Source organism: Python bivittatus, unplaced genomic scaffold (assembly GCF_059951505.1).
Source record: "Python bivittatus isolate LINGU-HERP-01145 unplaced genomic scaffold, Pbiv_v1 ctg000330_np1212, whole genome shotgun sequence".
Classification (NCBI taxonomy): Eukaryota; Metazoa; Chordata; class Lepidosauria; order Squamata; family Pythonidae; genus Python; species Python bivittatus.
Window position 1 is genome coordinate 35,682,827 of NW_028277058.1, and position 16,175 is coordinate 35,699,001.

The 16,175-nt window shown below is 36.4% G+C and overlaps 1 protein-coding gene across 3 annotated transcripts in view; it reads left to right on the forward strand.

Annotated features, from left to right (window-relative positions):
- Positions 1-16,175, forward strand: part of MRTFA (myocardin related transcription factor A) — a 95,768-nt gene that overhangs the window by 20,649 nt on the left and 58,944 nt on the right. The window lies entirely within an intron of this gene.

The following is a 16,175-nucleotide window of genomic DNA, read 5'->3' on the forward strand; positions in this document are numbered from 1 at the left end:
TGACAGTTTCCAAGTAATCTTATGGGCAATAATGTAATTGGGAGAGCCAGTTTGGCATGATGGTTAAGACATCAGGCTAGAAACCAGGAGACCAGAAGTCAATGCTGACTCAAAGGCAGAAAAAAAAATTATTGGAGGGCTACATTTAATATTTAGTATTTACAAAAATGTTACAAATTAAGGTTTAGAAACTGTTTTGTGGGTTTGTGCATTGATGTTCAGAATGAGGGAGCAGCCTCTTAAAAAAAAGTGTTTGTTACAGACCAGTACTACTGACCTTGTTATGTTGTGCCACAATTTAAATTCTTTTTAAAAAATTATTTCTATTGCAGCTGCAAGGCTATGTTCTTCAGTCTTTCACAGATGTAAATAGAGGCACATTTCTAATACTGCTATTATATCTCAGTCACTCCCTATTTTATTTTAAAAGTTATTCTATGCCTGCTGAACACCTTTACTCGAGCACAGCATCATATGTCTCAGTTTAAAAAGGAAAGAATCTTCTAATTATATATATTCAATTTACTAATAACTTAAAATATACTTCAGCAACTACAGTATTTGAAATAATAGATTCTTATATCTGCTGTTGAGGTGCATATATATTATATATACACAACGGGAGTCCCCGGGTTAAGAATGCCTGGGTTAGAGACAACCCATAGTTAAGAACGGCACCTATTATAGCAAAATTTGAGTTAAATACACAGTGGTTCAAGTTCATTACACAATACTACTTATACAGTATTATACAATATGTTCTGGCTTACATACAAATTTGATTTAAAGATAGACCTTGGGAACAGAACTTATTCTTAAACTGGAGACTACCTGTATTTAGGGACTTGGGAAGGGATTTTAATTCTTAACAATGACAACTGTAGTCACTCAGAGTTAAAATGTTAATAAACCTTTGGTTAAAGAAAATAGAATTGAGTATTCATTCAAAAGTTATGTCTGTCTTTAGTTTTAGTTATGGAACAATGTGTGGTATGTGAAGGTAATATTAATATGTTATAAACTTAAAATGAAAGCTACAGTGCGTAATCATTATAACAAGACATGTAACATTAAGTATCTAGGAATATATTAGAAATATTTGGTGGTTTTTATATTAGAGTAACTTTTCAGTTGAGTCCTTAAACTATGTGCAAAACAGCTATTATGCAAATAAATGTTTAACAGTTTTTCACCAGCAACAATATTTGTATTTTAAGTGTAATCATTTTCCTCTTCATTTCAAACATTGATATAAATCTTTGGTGGTGCTGTGCAACTGGGTTGAGTTCATTGTTTAAGTTCTCTTGATATTACCAAGTTAACTCTTGAGAGTAGCTTTTTCTAAAGGATTGCTTTTCTTCTGTTTAAAATTTTTTTGTTAATTAAATTTTAAAATTGTTTAACATTTTTAGTCTACATGGAGGAGACCTTTTTCAAGCCAGGAAATGAGTCACACATGATTTAAGAATGCGAATAAATTGTATATTGGAATAGACCACACCTGACTAATTTTTAAACCGGGCAAGGAGGAAAATGTACTGGGAGCAATAGGAAGGAGTCATTAAAGCAACAGAGAAATATTGTCTGTTTTTTGTTGTTGCTGAGGTTTTGTCTGTTTCCAGCTTAAGACAGACTGCTGAGTCAGAGCTGAGTTAATTTTATGTCCTGAATAGCTCACAGCAGATTAACCCTTGATGGACTATAAATGTATATATATTTTGGAAGTAGTGCAGATATTACACAATCAAATCTAGGACATGCATGTATGACATTTGGAATGTCAAAATAATTGTATGCATGTATGTAGCTTGGTTTTCCATGTAAATATCCACCACTTTGACATTTTGTAAAAAAAACCCCCAAAAAACAAGTCCTGATCTCAACAACCTGAGCTCCCCAAAATATATGAAAAACTATCAAACTCTCAAATTACCTGATTTAATCCAATTACCTGATTTCTGTAACTTTATCTGAAAATTGAAGATTTTTAATTATTCTTAACATAGCTGTCTTCTGGTAATATTAGCTATCCTCCTGTGAATTTACCCTGAAACATGATTAAACTTGGACTCAGAATGGTTTTCATGTCAACATATCTTGTTCATTTATGTGAGATTACTTTTTTATGATGGATGCTGCTGGTCCATGCAGATTTGCAAGATTAACATGGTTTTGCAACTAGTTAATTACTTTTTTTTATTTATTCAGTTAATTAAACAGAACAGAAAAAGGAAAAAAATAGGAAAAAAAGCAAAAAAAGGCAAAACAATATTATAAATATATGGGCTATTGATAGGTGTGTGTGTGTGTGTATGTGTAAAGCCTTACACAATAGTTTCAGTAAAGGATGACTATATTTCATTGTAGTAATCCATATAACCTGTATTGATTAGAAATTCATTCATATATTGCAAGTGACACCAGATCTTCAATCCATTGAGTTATTGGGATGGTATATTTTTATTTCCAGTGCTGAAGGAATAATTCTTAATAAAATTATAAAATCCAGTTCCATTAGTTGTCTTTCACGATTTCTGTGACAGAAGCTATTTACTGGAGCTGCTCCAAGAGAGACCACATTTCCTGTTCGGTGGTTGTTCTCTTTAATGCAGGTATGGCAGTGATAAGGGCTGCATATTAACCATTGTCATGTTAAATAGGATAATTATTTAACTATGATCAATATGTCTTCTATATTGAGCCTATTGAAATATTTAATGTGTGCTTTCCCTTCACATTCTGTGCTGCTAAGACAGTTCTCCTTTTGAGAGAAATATTAAGCTGTTATATTTCTTGTATTCATATAATTATACAACTGCTCTAGTGACAGCAATTGGAACAATCTGAAAGTCCTGTATATATTTGATTACAATATCATGCTGGTGGCAGGTATACTAATCATATTTGAGGTTTCTATGAAGAAATAACAGCCATATGGAAGAATGAGGTTGTTGTTTTGTGTGTCCCCTTACACTGGTTGATACATTACAGTTACATTTACTTTTTTGACACATTTATTACTGGATAACAATTAGCAACAGCTTAGGCTTAATTTTTTGTTGTTGTTTTGTTTTGGTGTTGTGATCAGCTATACATATCAGATCATTTGGCTGCTTTAACCCCAAATCAGTTGGCTTCATTCAGATCTTAGGTATCCCAAAGCCCCATCACAGCATGATTCCCAGTTGTCATTTTTTTTCTGAACTACTTTTTTTAGTTCCCTTATATTGTTTAAAACTTTTCTGGGTTTATAATTTCATTGATAAATAATAATTCAGTTACTTTTGATAGTACAGTTGGTTTTGGCATCCTTATACATTTATTTTACATATTAATGAACAGCTGGCAGCAAGTGGTTTCTAGTACTGTAGCTGGAATTCTTACTAACACTTTTTTTTAACTCACTTTTTTTTACTCACAAATTTTGCTGTCATTTACAATCAATGATCATATCATCATGCCTTTGCTTTTACATATTTAGTTAACTGAAGCAGTAATCTTTCATCTACCCCAAGGCCTCCAAAACTATGATTATTATCAGTTTTGGTCTGGTTTTGGTTCTTTCACATTCCTGGCAATTTGACTCTCTGGGTCACATATTATTAGTCAAGTCAGTTGGCTAGAACTTGCAGTAGCTTGTTAATCTGCATTGACATATCAACTAAGGAGTTTTCACTATGAAGAAAAGAAGTACATTTGGGAGACATGTATGGAATTTTAGTTTTGAGGCAGATGAACTTAATGCTTGAGGGTAATGGGGAGTTTCCTCTCAGTTGTTTGTTGTATAGGACTCTTTCAAACATGGCAGAGAAATTCTGGATATGTTCTCTTTGAGATGGCAATACAGATAGTCCTTGCTTACCAACTGGCTTGTTCAACGACCGTTCAGAGTTATGAGGGTGCTAAAAAAATAACTTTGTGACCAATGCCCGCATTTACGACATTTGCAGTGTCACTCAGTCATGTGATTGCCATTACAGTCAGTACGTGTTGTCCTCAGCCTGATTTGTTGTTTTTCTTTTTTTCCCCTTTGCAGAGCAGAGAGATTGGAGAGGAAGGGATTACAAGAGAATAAGCAGGCACACAATGGAGAATACACATCAAAAGCAATGTGCTGGCACTGGCACCTGTGAGCACGCTACACAAACAGCCCAGTGTATTCCCCATTGTGTGTACGCCTACTCTCTTGTAATCTCTTCCTCTCCAATCTCTCCGCTCTGCGAGGGGTGGGGGAAGAAAAAAAGCAAACCATTTCTATAGGCAATCTCTCCTGTGCGTGACCCATTCCCCCCCCTCACTTGCTTGGTATTTGTTCAGTTTCATTTTGCAGGTAACTAACTAGTGGGAAACTAACTGCTGAATACTCATCGATTACCTGTGAAATGTCAAAAGCCCCATTACTTCAAATACAACTAGTTGCCTCAGTAAATGACAGTACTCAGCTGACCTTTTTTGGGCCTGGAAATTAAGCAAGATTCAGCCTAGTTATTAGTTGGATGTCACATTACTGGAGAATAATATAGTTTAGACTGGTAAATTAAAATACAGTGGTACCTCGGGATACGAACTTAATCTGTTCCGTGACTCTGGATGTATCCTGAGTTGGTCGCAACCCGAAGCAAATTTTCCCATAGGGTTCAGTGTAAATCCGGTTAATCCATTCCGCCCTCCGAATTTGGTCGCAACCCGAGGCGAATTTCCCCATAGGGTTCAGTGTAAACCCGGTTAATCCGTTCCGCCCTCCGCCCGAATTTGGTCGCAACCCGAGGCAATTTTCTCTTCAGAGCCTTACTCCCGCCAAGCCTGCTCTGCATTTTCTTTGGAGCCATGCTAACACGCATACCAAAAACCTTCGCAAAACACCGCAAAACACACCACAAGCCTCACCGAACGTCTCCTTGCTACCGTGACCTCGCCCACAGGAAGCCGCGACCGCGTGGCAGCAGGGAAAATGGCCGCGGATCCGGTTTGCAAGTTGAGGTGAGTTTGTAACCCGAGGTAAATTTTTCCTGCCGAAGCTGGTCGTAACCCGAAATGTTCGTTAGTAGAGGTGTTCGTATCCCGAGCTACCACTGTAATTGTACTCAAAAGCAGTGGCACTTTTCTTTTGGTGCCATGAAAATTGCATGAACGTCTGTATTATGTTTTTAGGTGCCGAGTTTAGCTTGAAAGAGATTTAACCATTATTTTAATCACTGATTTTTAAAATTATAATAAAATATAATAAATGTGATATTTTAGGACACTCATGATCCAGAATCACTCAAGTATTTGAGTTAAGGCCTGCCATTCTGAAGAATGCAAGACTGCTAGAAGTATATTTATGGGGAATTATTTCAGTATCTTTAGGAAGAAGAACAGCAGCTTCTATTATGATTGGTCTAAAGACATGGACTGAAAAAAAAAATGGGTAAATCCAACCTATGTTATTTTAAAAACCTGTATGTTATACTGAATAACCTGAGCCAAATTTAGTAGAGATTTCAGTCTGTTATGGAAATGTTGTGCATGTGTTTTTAATACTCCCCAATTTCACCCATTTAATTCACCAGATGCAACATCTTAGAAGAAACCAGACATAGTTACATCAGAGTATATTGTGACTTTTTGTATGTTACAAACTTAGTATTGTAACTTACTCAGATCATATCTTGTTCTGCCAAGGAAAGATTTGCATAAGGAGAATATTTTAATTCTTAATATTTTTATTGTATATTAAATACATTAAATTGGTCTGTGAATCAACATATTTTTACCCTATAAATAAGTGATGCCAAATGAAATGGGTGTGAATTACTCTAGTCAATTTTTCAGCCTGCTCTCCTGAACTGTAATTATTTTTAATATGGTCGGTTTTTGTTCTTTGGGGGTTGAATGCTATTGTTTTCAATGTAGTGTAGTGTCTGATTCCTGGAAGACAACTGCCATATCAATATAACTATCAAGGGCAGGGTTTCTCAACCTCAGCAACTTTAAGATTTGTGGACTTCAACTCCCATAATTCCCCAGCCAGCATGGGGAATTGAAGTCCACACAACTTAAATTTGATAAGGTTGAGAAACCCTGATCCAGGGAATTCAAGGGTTCACATACAGCTTCTTCTTCCTTTCCCAAGCAGGAAACATTTAAGAGGAAAGAGGCTTTCCAGCAAAAAGAAATTAAAAGGAATCTTTTTTTGTGTAGTTAAATAGCTCAAATCTGTTGGAATTACTCTATCTGTAGTTTGATTCTGGACTGTACCTATAGAATGGCTAATCTAAGAGCAGAATACGTTCCTAGATTTAAGGAAATGTGTTTAAAAAGTAAGCTGCCTCTACTGTCATTGTCTGGTTAGGTCCATATTGGAAAGAATCAACATGATTCTGCTGGAACAAGAAACTCTTGTCAGTCAATAATTGTGAATGTGGTTCATTACAGTAAATATAATATGAAGAATGGTATCAAATGCTTGTTGTGAGTGTGAAGATTTGTCAGTATTTAATTTTGGAATTTAACTATGAGGAAAGCATTCCATCTCTTTTTTCTCTCTCCTACTCCGGCTGTATAGTTTCAGATGACTGAAGAATAAGGATAGTTTTTTGAAATTCAAATAAATAGCTGCCAACATTTTGCAATTTAATGAAGTATCTTGGAAATCCCCATTCTCTAAATTATCCATATACGTTGTCTTTCATAGAGTATTTGTGAATGTATTTTTGGGAAGTTGCTTTTGCTTATTTTGCTGTAGTTCTAGCAGATTTGTATTGTTGATTCTGCTATTTCAAAATGCATTTGTCTTAATCTTAGAATATTTGTTAATTAGGAGAAGGCATTCGATATGTCTGTGTATAGAGCTAGCTAGAATAACATGCTATTTGGTATCTCTACATGATAAGAACATTTATTTATATACATTTTTAAAATATAAATGTACAAACTTTTTTTCTGACCAATCAGTGATAATTGAGAGATTTCCTAGTGAAAAAATTGCATGGAATTATTAGTTATTTTTTTAAAAAGGAAAGAATAATATTGAAATGTAGAAGACTTGATTTTAAGAAGTCATCAAGAGCCAAGTAGAGCATTTTCATTATTTTCAAATGGCAACATAATTTTTTTCCTAGTCGTAAAATAGGCATAAAGACTTAGATTAGAATAACTCTTTTAATTCCTAGAAGGGAGTGAAATAGGGATCTTAATTAAATCTATAAAGTTTTATTTACACTTGGACAGTAACATAGTAAAATATTAAAATTTGGAGGAACAAGCCCAACTACAAAACAGATCACAAACCTAGTACTTTCCTCGTAGATTGATGCATACATAGGTTCTATTCAAAATAAAGTACTTTTTATAGACGATTGGACCTTAATATTAAATGGGAGATTATCAGGTAATGCCAGAGCTTTAGGCTTGACTGAAGTCAGAAGACAGCAGTGACAAGATATGATCAAGGTTCAACCATCTTGCTGCATAACAAAAAAAGTCCATAAAGTCACTAGGTTTGAGTCCAGCTCAAAGGAGACTTAACTCTTCAAAATTTCCTTTCCTTTTCCTTTTCCAAATGTGGTCATTCATATTGATTTCTATTTTTTTTAGCAGTTCTGTATATTCAGAAATAATGCTGTGCAGATACAAAACTGTTTTAAGTTCAATTCCATACATTTTGTGGCTGTTGTCCCAGCTTGTCTGTTGTACTATTAGAAACTTTGCCCAGGTTGGAACTAGATGGGTGCTGTTGGGTTATTCAGTTTTTCATCTGGAAGCCCTAGTAGCAAGAAAAGCTGAAAAGAGATGGGCAAGTTTAAATTGCTTTCTTACTAAATAAGAGGCTGAAAGGAGAACTTTTAAAAATAATATATGCAGTACTTTAATTTTCTATGCATTGCAGTCTTTTTGTTTGCTTCTGCAGTAATGTGAGGCATGTTGTTTCAGTTCTTATAGTGGTGATGAGTTGGTGAGGTTGCAAGATGGTGGAAAACTGACTTTCAGGCAGGTTAACTAAATCCTGAGGTACCATGAAGAATAGTTTTCGCTCGCTTGGAGTGACATAGATTTAGATTTTTAGATTTTTTTTTTATCCCATCTTTATTATCTTTGTAAATAACTATTTGTCAGTTCTCTTGCACTTTAAAGAAAGTACTTCAGCAACACCTGGTTGGCCTTATCTGGACCTGGAAGTTAATTAGAGTTGGGCCTGGTTAGTATTTGGTTGAGGCACTGCCAGGGAATATCAGACCTCTAGCTAGGCTGGGAACTTGAAAAAAAGACCCAGAAGGAAATGGCAAGCCATTTCTGTACACTAGCCAAGAAAACTCCATAGGCATATCCATAAAGTCACGATGAGTCAAATTTGAGACTTTTTTTTTTTTAGATTGCCTGTGTTGAAGATTCTGAGTCCAGTAGTGAAGTCAAGAGAGGAATATTTATCATGTTTAGAGTTGGAAGCACTTGAAATTATGCCTGTCAGTTAGCTTTCTGTGAGATTTCTTTCCTTGGTAAAAGAATGTCAATGTCTTGCATTGATAGTCCAGACCAGGGAAATTTGAATTGTCAGACAAGAGTTTTATGAGGGTTTTATTTAATGATTCCCTGTGCTTCTTTAAAAATTCTGTTCTGATTAATGTGAACAAGACTCTCACAATGTATTGAGAAACTTCTTGTTAAAAATGCTGCTTTTAAAATTCAATCTCCTGTAAAGTTGATTTTACATATGTAGCCTGAGTATGTTGGTGAGTATTCGGGAATGTCATTGCTTTTCTACCTTCAACAGTTTGGTTTTCTGATATTTCCCAAAATTCAATTTATATTATGTAAAGACCTGGAAGCCCCTCACAATGTATGGAGGTTTCCATCCCAAGTCCAACATCCAGAGATTGTACACCAGCCACAGAGAGGGTGGGCGGGGTCTGATGAGTGTCAAAGCTACTGTCCTGGATGATATCCAGAGCATCCAGGAGTACATCACTAAGATGGCACCCAAAGATGAGCTGCTGAGAGAATGCCTGAGGCAGCAGCAAAGGGAGGAAGTTCAAGTGGAGGAAGTACCATGGAAAGACAAGCCCTTGCATGGGATGTACCATCGACAGATAGCTGAGGTGGCTGACATTGATAATTCCTATCAGTGGCTGGAAAGGGCTGGACTAAAAGACAGTACTGAGGCACTGATCATAGCAGCACAAGAACAGGCACTAAGCACCATATCCATAGAAGCAGGAGTCTATCACACTAGGCAGGACCCAAGGTGCAGACTGTGCAGAAAGGCCTCAGAGACAGTCCAACACATAGTAGCAGGGTGTAAGATGCAGGCAGGAACAGCATATACTGAATGGCACAACCAAGTAGCTGTCATTGTATACAGGAACATCTGCACAGTGTATGGGCTAAACCCTCCCAAGTCCAGATGGGAGATTCCACAGAAGGCCATGGAGAATAACAGTGCTAAGATCCTGTGGAACTTCCAGATCCAGACGGAGAGACAGGTACTGGCCAATCAGCCAGACATCGTAGTAGTAGACAAGGACCAGAAGACAGCGGTAGTGATAGATGTAACAGTGCCAAGTGACAGCAACATCAGGAAGAAGGAGTATGAGAAGCTGGAGAGTACCAGGGCCTGAAGGAAGAACTAGAGGGGATGTGAAAAGTCAAGGCCAAGGTGGTCCCAGTGGTGGTAGGAGCACTCGGGGCTGTGACTCCTAAGCTGGGAGAGTGGTTCCAGCAAATCCCAGGAACAACATCAGAGCTCTCTGTCCAGAAGAGTGCAGTGCTAGGAACAGTTAAGATATTGCACAGAACCCTCAAACTCCCAGGCCTCTGGTAGAGGACCTGAGATTAAGGAAGAAACATACCACCCACAGGAGTCAGAGGGGATTTTTTTTTTTAAGGTGGGATAATAACAACAACATAGCAGCTCATTTTTGTTTGAGAGCAGATCCAATTCCCCTTCATGTACCTGTTCAGAATGTTGATTTTAAGCTTAGGCAATCACTGCTGTTGAGCTTAGATCCACTTCAGATTCTCTCTGTATTCCTCATAAACTACAAATGTATCTACTAATGTTTTCCACTTACAGATGGCATGACTTACTTTATACAAGTTTACACATCCCTTCTTGTATCATGCTAGAGAAGAGGCACAAGGGGTGCATGTTCCTTCATTCTTCCAGGTAGCATGTGAAGATAGAAAATACTAATTCCTCTCTCTATAAGTGACTCTCGGGAGTGGAAAAAAAATAAAAGGAATGGATTGGTTAAGAATAATTAATAACATGTTTAATGTTTTAACGATGTGTGTTTGGTATGCTTCTTAAGTTCTCTGTTGTCTCATAGGAGAAAGTGGGACATTCTGAAAGTAAAACTCTCTTAAATTCTCAAGAGAGGAGGAGATATTTTTCCAAATACGGCTTCTTGGATACAGGCCGGTTGATCTTAACTGCCCTTTCACATATAATTGTGTGTATCTGTGAGACTTAATAAGCGTTTATATATCCAAATGTTCTTGGCAGAATCTGGAACAGTAATTCAGGGTGACTTATTAATTGATTGTCTGTCATCTTCATTGGACATAGTGTACTTGAACACTGAATTATATTTTTTGACAATTTATCAGTTTGTTCAAGGAACTTATTAGTTATTAGATATATTTTTAGTAATCATAAATACAGTGCTGGGATGAGATAAGGAAGCCATTTGCCTCCAGAGTGTCATCCACTTTTTTTTTTTTTTGAGAGGAGAAAAAAAGCAAGATAGGCAACATCTATTAACTTTCTTAATAGAATTTTTCCTTCCTCCTCTTCTTTTTGTAGCTGCCCACTCCTTCGAAGCAGACTTTGAGGGTCAGAGGAAGGCTGCATGAGGAGAGGAATGGATCCCTCTATTCTTCTGGAGGAGAATATAATCTGATACGAGCAGTTCTTCTTTTACCATCCTTATAAGAGTAACTACTATGGTTAACTCTGATATTAGTAAGGATTTTTATATTGCATATCTTCATTTTCAGCTCCACACAACACAGACCTCATAGTGTTCTGCTGTATAAAGATTGCAGAAGATATCTAAATAAAATACCAGCATTCTGAATTGTAGAGCAGGGTCTTTTTGTAGTCCCTACATTTAAGCATGCTGTCTCTCAAGAAATCAGGTTGGCACGACATTTTCTACTTTTGGTTTGTTTGGAAATTATTTCTGTATTTCTACATCCAGCCATGTGTGACGTTGCTCTTTTGTACTTACAGAGTTACTTTTCAACCTTGTACTTATTTAGTAGCACCGAAGGCTGCTTTAAAAAATTGAGTATCAAATTGCCAGTAAAATAATTTGCAGGACCACCTTCCCCTCCAAGTGTCAGTCGCTCTGAGGACGTCCTCCCAGGAGAAACTGCTGGTGGTGCCCCATTTTTATAATGTGAGAGGGGTGAGACTAGAAAGTGTGGTTTTTCATCTCTGGCACATATACTGTGAACAGCCTCCCTCTGTAATTAGCTCAGGCCCTTTGGTAATAGCCTTCTGGAAGCTAGTGATGGCTAAAGCTACCTGAGGGCTTTTGGGATGCAATCCTTTTATCATGTTTTTGTTTGTTTTGATTTTATGAGCTGTTTTGGGCTTAGGGTGTGAATTAAAATTATTTTTTACATTTCTGTGAATGCTTTCTTTTAACTGTTTTTCCTTTCTATGGGCATTTTACTGCATTTCATTAAGCAGCTGGGAGTCAGAATGATTCGACAGCATACATAGTTAACAACAACAACACTTATAATAGTTAAAATCATGGCAAAAGATATGTATATTTCCAGATTTTCTAAATGGTGAGAGAGTGGGGGCAAAACATAATTCCAAAGGGATTATTCCATTGAAATTCCATTCCAAGCTTGGAAGCCATGCCACTGAAGGCTCTGTGCCACATACCAGAAAGATAGGCCTCTGACTAGGGGGTGTTTTTTTAAAGGGCCTCTGCTGCAGATCTTAACTAATAAGGTTCATAAAGGAGAGGCATTCTCTTAGATAGCCATGCCCTAAGCTGTTTAGGACTTTAAAGGTCATGGGCAATTGTGTAGGGTAATCTATTTGCAACTGGTGCAGATCTTTCAGTACAGACATCATATGATTTTTGTATCTTCTACTGGTTAGCAGCCTAAGTGAAACATTGTACACCAGCTACAACTTCTAGATTCTTTTGAAGAGTAATCCCTTATAGAGCATGCTGTAGTAGTCAAGAGGGGATAGAACCAAGATGTCTATAATTGTCACCAACTTTGACCACCTCAAGAAGAGTTGCAGCTGCTGCAGTAGTCCTCGCTTATTGACTGCCTTGTGCCGTGACCATTCAAAGTTATGCTGGTGCTAAAAAATAACTCTGCGACCAGTCCTCGCATTTATGATTGTCAGTGTCCTGCAGTCACATGATCACCATTTGTGTACTTTGCAACTGGCTTGCAACAAGCAGAGTTAATACAGAAGGTGGAAGTAAAATTGTAAGTTGCGGTCATGTGATTTTTTGCTGAGCGACCGCATCACTTTGCTTAACGAACAAAGACACATGACTGTTGGATGATTGTTGGGGGAGCAATTAAACCTGTTGTACTTGCATTCTCAGGAGGAATGATGATGGATTTGTAACTTTTCTTTATATAAAGCATAAAATAAGTAACTACAGAACTACAATTTCTTTCATTGTCTTATTTATTTCTCATATTTCTTTAACAGCAGAATCCAAAGATTCCTAGGGTTTGTGCTGCTTCTCTTTGGAATAGTTTAAGTTTAGGCAGAGCAAATCAGTTTCATTTGCACAAATGGAGTATCTTGCTTTATTCCTTGTTTTTGATAAGAAATCAAAAAGTAAAAGAAGTAAATAATATGTGACAATTTTATTATAAAAGCAGATTTAGACAGCTGAGGCAATTACTCATTAAAGATTAAAGATTAATTTGGCAAAGATTTGGGATAATGCTTTGGATTTAACCTAGCTGCATAGGCACTTTCAGTTCTAGCTTATGACAGCTTTTAGTTGAAGGTAGTAGTAACTACTATATTGGCCAAAAAACCTTTCTCCTTCTACCTTATAATGCTCATTAAAAGTAGTCTGTGATTAAGACTACTGTGATTATCTCCTAAATAGTATTCCTGACACTCTTGATGTTATACTAACATCTCTTTTAGACCAAAAGCAACCTCTGTAGTCCCACTGTGGTGTGCTGGTTTGTGGCCATATTAAAACGTTATCTCTCTCTCTTTGCCATTGTTAATTGATAAGAGATCAATTTTGCTTAATTGTATTGTGTGTCTTTTTCTGCATCTAGACAAACTTTGTTTCTTCATGTGTAACTAATAAGCAACAAGGATTAGGTAAAATGTGGAAATAATGAACATTTCTTAGTGACAGACTTGTAATTACAGACTTTAGCATTTGTCCCCAGCATACTTCCAATCCTATGTTTATACAGGTCATTTAACATTAAACTTTGTTGAACTCTGTGGATTTCCAATCTACTATGTACACATTAATGCATTTATTTCAAAGAAACTTCATAATATAAGCTAAACATAAAATTTAACAAGTATGTTTCATGGCTAAGAAGAATTTGAACAAAAGTATCTATTCAAGTCCCACTGCACTATAATTGTAATTTGAGTGAAAATAATAGTAACTGTGGCCCAAAATGTTTGGAGGGAATTCAGTTTGAAGAAGGCTACAGCAAATACAAGCTTCTTCCATAGTCTGGGGATTTAAATATTACTAAGTTTGACCTTTGTGACACAAACCACTAGTTTGGGAGTTGCATTAATCCCATTTTAGGCAAATGCTGGGTGCATGTTTATGTTGCTTGCTTTCATGATTATCATAATTCACTGAAATGGAATTAGGCACAGAATCAGATTGAAATACAAGTTGATAAATGAATTGGTCTCACATTTATACGTTTAGTTCTAATAGTACAACAGTGTGCATAATTTTTCACTAAAATAGAAGATTGTTCTAAATTTTCATCTGGCAGTGTTTGAAGCAACTCATTTTATTTAAGATGTTTTGTTTAAGCTTTTAGCACTCCATCATTCAACTTATTTATTTGCTCAGTTTGCGTCTTGTTCAACTCAAATGAGTAATGTAAATGGCTAGCAAAAGTATCAAAATTAAAAACAAGATTAAAATTGTTAAACAATCTGCCTATAGTTTGCACCAGTTAGCAGTTTATCTCCACATTTTGTACAATACACAGCTTCTGGATGCTTTTCAAGGGTAGCTCCTCATTACTGTTCCTGTCTCAGATTTTGTTACCTTAATAAAACACGATAATGCTCTCTGCAATCACTCTTTGTGACTTGTACTTTCTCTAAGTTTTGATTTAGAGTCTGGGAAAATCTAGATTTTCAGACCCTTATAGAAGGAGAAGTGAAAAGTACTGTATAGGTAGTCCTCATTTAGCAACTGCAGTTGGTTGCAGCAAGATTGTCACTAAGTGATCTGGTCGCTAAGCAAACTGTGTGTGTGTGAGAGAGAGAGAGGGAGAGAGAGAGAGAGGGAGAGAGAGAGAGAGATTCTGCAAAGATCACTGGTTGCTGCCATCTCATATAGATAAAGTTCTTTTGTGCAGCAATGCTAGTGTTACTTTTAGTCTGACGTGTGTTGTCAGGTGCAGAAATTTGGGCATAAGTGCATGCATTGGTCTGAAAATGATTTTTTTTACTACTGTTTAATACTGTCATATTTGTGAACGGTTGCTTAATGAGGCAGTTGCTAAGGAGGACTACCTGTATTTGGTTTTCTGATCTTAAAGTGATGTTGGCAGTCAAACCAGTCTACAAACCAGTCTATACCTTATTCAAGCTAGTTTTTGTTTTGTTTGAATATTAAAGTGCTCCCAATGGGAAGCTTTGTTTTTTTTTAAATAAAGTTGCTGAGCAGTTGCAGCTTTGTGAGAAGAATGGATAAGTTAATAACATGTTTAAATGGGAGCAGTAGAACATACAAGCAAGGAAAGATTCATTCCAGGAGAATATTAAAGTATTCAAAATGAATCCTAAGCAGAAACAATCTCAGCTGCCTATTCTTCCTATTGCTGCAACTTGTTTCAGCCTGATTATGGGATGCTGCAGTGATAGAAGGCAAGATGGCAGAAATAGATATTGATGTCTGCTTGTGGCAGATGACTATTTCTGATATTTTAAGAGAATGATGAATATTTGGAGACATTTTGTATTTAAAACTCAAACTTAATCAGTATAAAAATAATAGTTAATTGAGGATGTTCTATATATTGGATATAATTGTTTATTTCTCCCTCCACGAAAACTACTTGTTTTGTAGATAGAGAGTGAATTGTTCGTAATGAGATAATATTTAGTATTCAAGGGAGGAAAGGAAAGAGGAATAATGCTGAAAATTAAGGTCTACATGAAGCAAAAAAACACTATTTCATCCCAGTAAGTAGCTTACTTCTTGTAAAAAGTGCAGCAAAATTTAGAAAATATAAAAAAACAAAACAAAAGGTGCCTATTGATGCAATTATATGTCATAACCACATTTTTGGAATATCACATAGTAGCCCATCCCAAAAAGAATATAAAGTACAGTATAAGAAAAAAAGACAAAACCAGCAACTGAAATGAAAAGATAGTTAAAAGTAGCATCTTAGCATCTTCCATGTACAGGTGTAGAGGTAAGGGTGGAGATTAGGAAATAGCCAGTCTCTGGCCCAACGAAAATGTATGCTTCTTGGCACATCTTTCATGACCCTCCAACTGCCCCCCGCCACAAGCCCCTGGAGAAGACAGAGACAAAATGTTTGCTCCCAATTTGAATGATTTTAAGGGCAAAATGGGTGCTTATATGTTGAAGAAGTATACTCACACTCATTTCAATCTCTGGAAAACCTGCAACTCTCTCCCCAAATCAAACCAATTTTTATCATTTTGGGAGGATTAAGGGACAAAATGGGTACTGTGAACCTCTGCTAGGTTTAAGGCACCTGTTTTGCCCCCTGAACTTCCCCAGAACAAAAAGAGTAAAAAATGACTTCACTGAAAAAAGAAAGAAATAACCCTATTTGGTTTCTAGCTTCCCCATTCTTATACTACTACCAATTTACCATAAACATTTAGGCCCCCTTAGAAACCATATTGTGTTTATATTTGCCATACTTGCATACCATTCTTGCTTGAATTTGGTTAAACTTCTGTTGTGAATATATGCTGTTAACTTTGC